The sequence below is a fragment of the Enhydra lutris genome, unplaced genomic scaffold (assembly GCF_002288905.1).
Source record: "Enhydra lutris kenyoni isolate GAN:26980312 unplaced genomic scaffold, ASM228890v2 scaffoldscaffold22, whole genome shotgun sequence".
Classification (NCBI taxonomy): domain Eukaryota; kingdom Metazoa; phylum Chordata; class Mammalia; order Carnivora; family Mustelidae; genus Enhydra; species Enhydra lutris.
The window spans coordinates 36,232,542-36,238,840 of record NW_019154106.1 but is presented as its reverse complement, the minus strand read 5'-3'; positions in this window follow the sequence as shown (position 1 = coordinate 36,238,840).

Genomic DNA, 6,299 nt, shown 5'->3' with positions numbered 1-6,299 from the left:
ATGGGGAGGGTATGTGCTATGGTGAGTGCTGTGAAGTGTGTAAACCTGGCGATTCACAGACCTGTACCCCTGGGGATAAAAAGATATTATATGTTTATGAAAAATAAAATTAAAAAAAAAAAAATTAAAAAAAAAAAAGATGCATTCTTGGGGCACATGGGTGTTTCAGTGGGTTGAGCATCCAGCTCTTGGTTTCCGCTCACTCAGGTCATGCTCTCATGGATCCTGAGATGGACCCCACTCTGGCTCTGCACTCAGCTGGGAGTCTGTTTGAAATTCTCTCTCTCCCTCTCCCTGTCTTCAATTCATGAGCTCTCTCTCTCAAATAAATAAATATTTTCTTTAAAAGATTTTATTCATTTACTTGAGAGAGGCAGGCATAGGGAGAGGGGGAAGCAGGCTCCCTGCTGAGCAGAAAGCCCAATGCAGGGCTTGATCCCAGGACCCTGGGATCATGACCTGAGCCAAAGGCAGAGGCTTTAACCCACTGAACCACCCAGCCACCTCAAATCTTTTTTTTTTTTTTTTAAATATCTTATTTATTTATTTGACAGAGCGAGACACAGCGAGAGAGGGAATATAAGCAGGGGGAGTCAGAGAGGGAGAAGCAGGCTTCCAGCTGAGCAGGGAGCCCGATGTGAGGCTTGATCCCAGGACCCTGGGATCATGACCTGAGCTGAAGGCAGACGCTTAACAACTGAACCACCCAGGTGCCCTCAAATTAATAAATCTTAAAAAAGAGAGAGAGAGAGAGAGAATCATTCTTCATAAACCTTGTGTTTTGAATGGCTACACAAGCTGTGGTATTAAATTTAGTTCTGTTGGTTAGAATATTAAGAGCAGGGACTTGACTACTTTGTTCTAGGGAAAGAATTTAATAAAGACAGCAAGAATACATGCAATTCAATTGAACATATGTAACATTTAGAAACAATATAGGTATAACCCAGAAAAGAGTGGGAGCCAGACCCTGTCCTCCAAAAGGGAAAAAATATATAGTTGATTGGGTGACAAACAATTATTCAGTGTCACAAAGAAGAAACTTCAGATTTCAAATGTGAAATTATATCTAATTGAGAGAGGAAGCAGGGAGTCTCCATAGAAGAGATATTTGAAGTGGGTCTTGAAGGATGATTTAATTTTGGCCATAGTGAAAACAGGAAATAGGATGCTCTTGGAAGTTGGTAAGATAGAGATATAGGAGAGGCTATGGAAAGAGTCATCAGGTACAGTAAGTCTACTGTGGGTGATGAAGGAGATGTTGAGTGTCAGACTAAAGCTTTTGTATTTAATTTTATGGGAGGTCTTGTGGAATCCTTTTTAATTTGTTTTGTTCAGAGATGGGGTAGTCCAACATTACAGGATAAAGTAGTCAATTGTATATAGGATAGTTAAACCAAGCTGGGGTGGTGAAGCATTCCCTAGCCCATAAAGTCTATCACCTGACCTTTATTTAGGGGGAAAAAAAACAAAAACAAAAAAACAGGAAGAGCCAATGCCAATTGTCTAGGCAGCAGAGAATGAGTATCTATCTGTAGGTTTACCAGGAATAGAAAAGGGAAAAAAAATCCCTTCTGGAGATATTATGAAGTTAGAGCCTTAGGTTTTGGCCAACATTATATGGAAGGGACAGAGAAAACACATACAGTCATAAATACTCTAAGAAGATCATGAAAGGAAAACAACTGTGTGAAACTTTATTCTTAAAAAAATTGTTCCTATAATAGGGATTCATAATAATAATGTACCTGATGGAAAAGGAGTACGGAATCTAATAGAACTCCAGAAACTGTCACACTGCCTGTTCCTAAAGGCGAGATGATTGACAATCCAAGGCTGTGCTAGAGGTCAGATTGCCTTGTCTGTACCAGGAGTGTGTTGATATTTAATTTAGGACTCTGCCTTATCATTGGGCACTGTTCCTGTGTGTTGGTACAACTTTTCCTTTTTTTTTTTCCTTTGTAGTTCTACTACAAGCCAATGATCCGTTCTCCAAATCTGTGTCCCGAATTTCAAAGGGAGAGTGTCTAACGGACCTGTGGTGTACTTTTTCCAGCTTGCTACCACTTTTCACAGGCCACTGGCAAATGATATCTTAGAATCCTTTTGGGATAGGAAAGCCTCAAAAATCACTAAGCTTAAATAAAGTAAAGGTTTATTTTCTTCACATTAAAGAAGTTTGGAGGGGGTAAAGCCTGAAAGATATGTTAGGAACGCAGTATCCTTTGTCATGTGGCTTCTGCTTCCAAGTTAATATTATGGCTGCGACACTTCAGCTGTTATGCTCACTTTCCAGGCATCAGAAAAGAAAAGGGAAAGGAGAACCTTCCCGTAACTAGAAGAATTTCCATGCATATCTTGTTCATTCCTCTTATTGATAGAATTTAGTCACAATTCTAAGCGGCAAAAGAAATGTAATCAGTTAGTTGCGTAGCTGTGTTCCTGGTTAAAAATTGGGGTTGGTTTACTAGAAGGGACAATGAGAATGGATATTGGGAGACAAATATCTGGCCCAATTTTACAATAGATAGCCATTGAGTTAAATGCCTACCACAGGTCCAAGGTGCTGTGGTTGATGGAAGAGTTAAATCAGCTGGAGACCTCCCTCCGCTGCTCCCTCACTAAGGTGCATAGCTGGGCAGTTTTCCTCGGATAAAGATCATGAGAAAAAGAGATATCATGACTGGCCCGTCCAGAAGTAGGGAGTTGAGTGAAGAGTAGATTTGGGGTAGAGTAAGCTTGGCAGTGACAGGGAATTGATGAGATCAATTTTATTCTCATTAAGCTTTTATTGATGCCGGGCACAACTGCCCATAACTCTGTTTCTGCAGGCCAAATAAAATTATTGCAAACTAGGATATAATAAATATTATAATAGTAACTTTGAGTCTTTGCAATCATTGTGTTTCCCAAAGGGGACAGATGGCCTCTTACAGGGTGTGTAGGCACAGAATTGCTCTCACTTTTCTTCTAGCCATGGGCTTTTCCTGCACTTTCACCTCTGAAATCATGCTTAATGAGAGCTCTACATTTACTAGTAAATGGTAAATGGTATTTTGTATGGTTTCAGTCTTGCTGCTTTCCAATGCATCCTTTTACTTCACAAATAATATGACAGCAATCGGGACCATGGCTCATCTGTGCCCTCAAATGAGCAAAAAAGGACAGCGAGTTTTCTAGAAAATTGAGACATCTTTTTAAAAAATTTTTTTATTTTTATTTATTTTTTTTTAATCAAGGGCCCCCTCCCTGTCAGGCCAAATAATCAAGGCAGAGTGGGATGGAGAGGTACCAGCACCTCCCATATGTTAAAACTTGGAAACCTCATTTCCTACAAATGAGTTATATAGGAGGCTACCCCCAGAAGGACACAGGTACACTTGAAAGAAACTTCAGGATATCTTGGCAGATTTATAAGTGAAGATTCTTGTTTGTAGCCTATCCTTTAATCGAAATTTTGCACTGTTTTCTACATGTGCATATACACACAATCATGAGTACACATACTCATTGTGCCTTCCAAACCCTCACTCTTTCTGGAAAACTGTCCACTGTGGTTGAGGTGTCGCATTTATTACCAAAGTTGTCAATCCCTTTGTGCTTATATTTAGATGCTCATCATATTTATACATATGATGAGCATCTCAGCCAAAAAATGTCTTTAACAAGAATTTTGGGTTTTTCCAAACATTGTGATTGAGATTTGTTCCATGTGATGTTCTGTGACTAGGATCCACTGGGTCAGGTAGATAGATGAGTGTATTGTTGCTCGAAACTGTTAATATCATTCTTATAGAGCATATATTTATTGTGTTTGTAGGTGAAGATTTTATTATACTTCAAGAATCATCTGAAAAGTGTTATAAATTTTCAAGAGCCCTTATGGAGAAAGTTGTCAGATGAGGTCAGTCATTTGGTCACATATCTGCTTTTAATATAGTTCCATGAGTTGAGGAAACAGTGGTCCCCACCCCAATTGCCTTTCTGTCACTCCTGTTTCTTTTCTCTCTCTCTCTTTTTTTTAAGATTTATTTATTTTGAGAGAAAGAGCATGTGCATGCAAGTGGAGTGGGGGAGGTGGGGTTGGTGAGGATGAGAGAGAGAGAGAGAGAGAATCTCAAGTAGACTCCATGCCTAGCCAGAGCCCAGTGGAGCCTCTGGACCATCTCAGGACCTGAGATCATTACCTGAGCTGAAATCAAGAGTCAGAGGCTTACCAGACTGAGCCACCCAGGTGCCCCACTCCTATTTCTTTTAAATTATACTGCCCAGCAACAACAAAATATCATACAAACTTTTAATCTTAGGCTTCATTTTCTGAGAACAAGACAAGTTATCTTCCAAAGGCAATATGGATGAAGGAAAAGACATAACTAGAAAGATGTCCTCTAGACTTTCCCTTATCTGAGGTCCCTGGCCTCTTCTTCCTCATTCATAAATCACTGGAGACACAGGTGATTGAGTTTTTATTGGATTCATCAACTGTTTCCTTCTTTATCCTGTGGCATGAGATTTATAATGCCATGTAACCTTAATTAAATATTATCTCTGTTTTAGTTTTAACCCTCCTTATATTACCTCCTTTATTTTACCTGGCAAGGACCAACCAAATGGAGTTGGCCCCACCTGACTTCATTCATTCTCAGTCATAACTAACACAGAAAAATGTTGTTTGTCGTGAGTTAGTCTTCATACGGTTGTTCAGAATTTTATTTAGGTAGGGTCTTCTCCATTGCAATCAACTAAGAAGGAGAGGATTTAAAGATGCAGAGCAAAAGCCCATGCCCTCTGAAGCTATGGGCAGACCTAGGGAGGATTTATTCATTCAACACTTATTTTAAGTGCATCCTATTTGCTAGGCTTTTGAACATTTGTAATTCAATAGATGCCTAAAGTCTGTACTACATATATATATAATCGTAGTGGTAGCTACAAAAGTTCTGGACTAGCAATAAAAAGACACACTGCTTTTAGGTTAAATTGTGCCATTGAAAAGTGCTGTGACCTTGAGCAAATCAACTGTCCACTCAGGGACTCATTTGTCTCATCTATAAAATAAGAACGTTAAGCTGAATAAAACCCATAAGTCTCTTCTCCATCTAAAATTCAGTGATACTAGCTCCTTTGTGTGACATTTTATTATTCATTTGCAAAATGAGAAGGTTTGCAGGGTGGCTTACTTCGGTGATGGTAAAAATATGTTTTTCAAATATATTGAGTGCTATATAAATGTAAAGTAGTTGCAGGCAAGTTTAGATATGTTTAATGCTTTGCTGTTAGCTTTCATAAAACCACTACAACATTTGAGCATCTGTTATATTTCTAGCTCTATATTTATATATTATTGTGGGGAAAAAAAGAACCTGGCTTATAAACATGTGTTTCCTAGAACAGGTCCAGAGCATTTGTTTAGGTGTCCTGGAAAAGATTGAAACATGGAAATTAAAACTTGCTAAGTTTGATTCGATTATTTTTTGTTGTTGTTATTGTTCTGATATCTTACAACTTTCCTTTTGCTGCCTCACTGTAGTCTTGGAGTGATATAAGGAATCTTTTTTCTTGGGGCCTGGGTGGCTCAGTGGGTTAAAGCCTCTGCCTTCGGCTCAGGTCATGATCCCAGGGTCCTGGGGTGGAGCCCTGCATCGGGCTCTCTGCTTAGCAGGGAGCCTGCTTCCCCCTCTCTCTCTGCCTGCTTCTCTGCCTATTTGTGATCTCTATCAAATAAATAAATAAAATCTTAAAAAAAAAAAAAGTAATCTTTTTTCTTTTTTTTCTTTAACATCCTTTTGTACTGGGTGACTTGCTTACTGTCCAGAAGCTTACTTTAGCTGTTGCTGCTGAAAAAGTTTACATCTTCCTCCCTTTACACCTACCTCTTGAGTGAATTGATTGGTGCTATTGGAGGTTCTGAGCTGACCTTGAAGGGAATAGCAAAATGAACTAAAAATCCATGTGAAGGCTGAATTGCAACAGTTGAAGGCTTTTGAAGTGTCGTGGGTTTTTCTAAGGGTACCTGTTTTTGATGGCCTCCTCTACTACTAGATTATCATTACGTAGTTTAACATTTGAGTTTCAAAGGTCTTACTAGAATAATAATAATTTTTTAAAAACTACCTCTTTTGTTATTTGTGATGTTAAAAAAAAATATGTCGTGAGTACCTAGCAGATCACTTGGTTTGTTATAGATGATTGATATGTAGTTGCATTCCATTATTCTTGATCCCTTGCCATATATATATTTTTAATTATCACCTATAAACCAAAAAGCTGAATATGTATCAAATACGTATTTATTGACT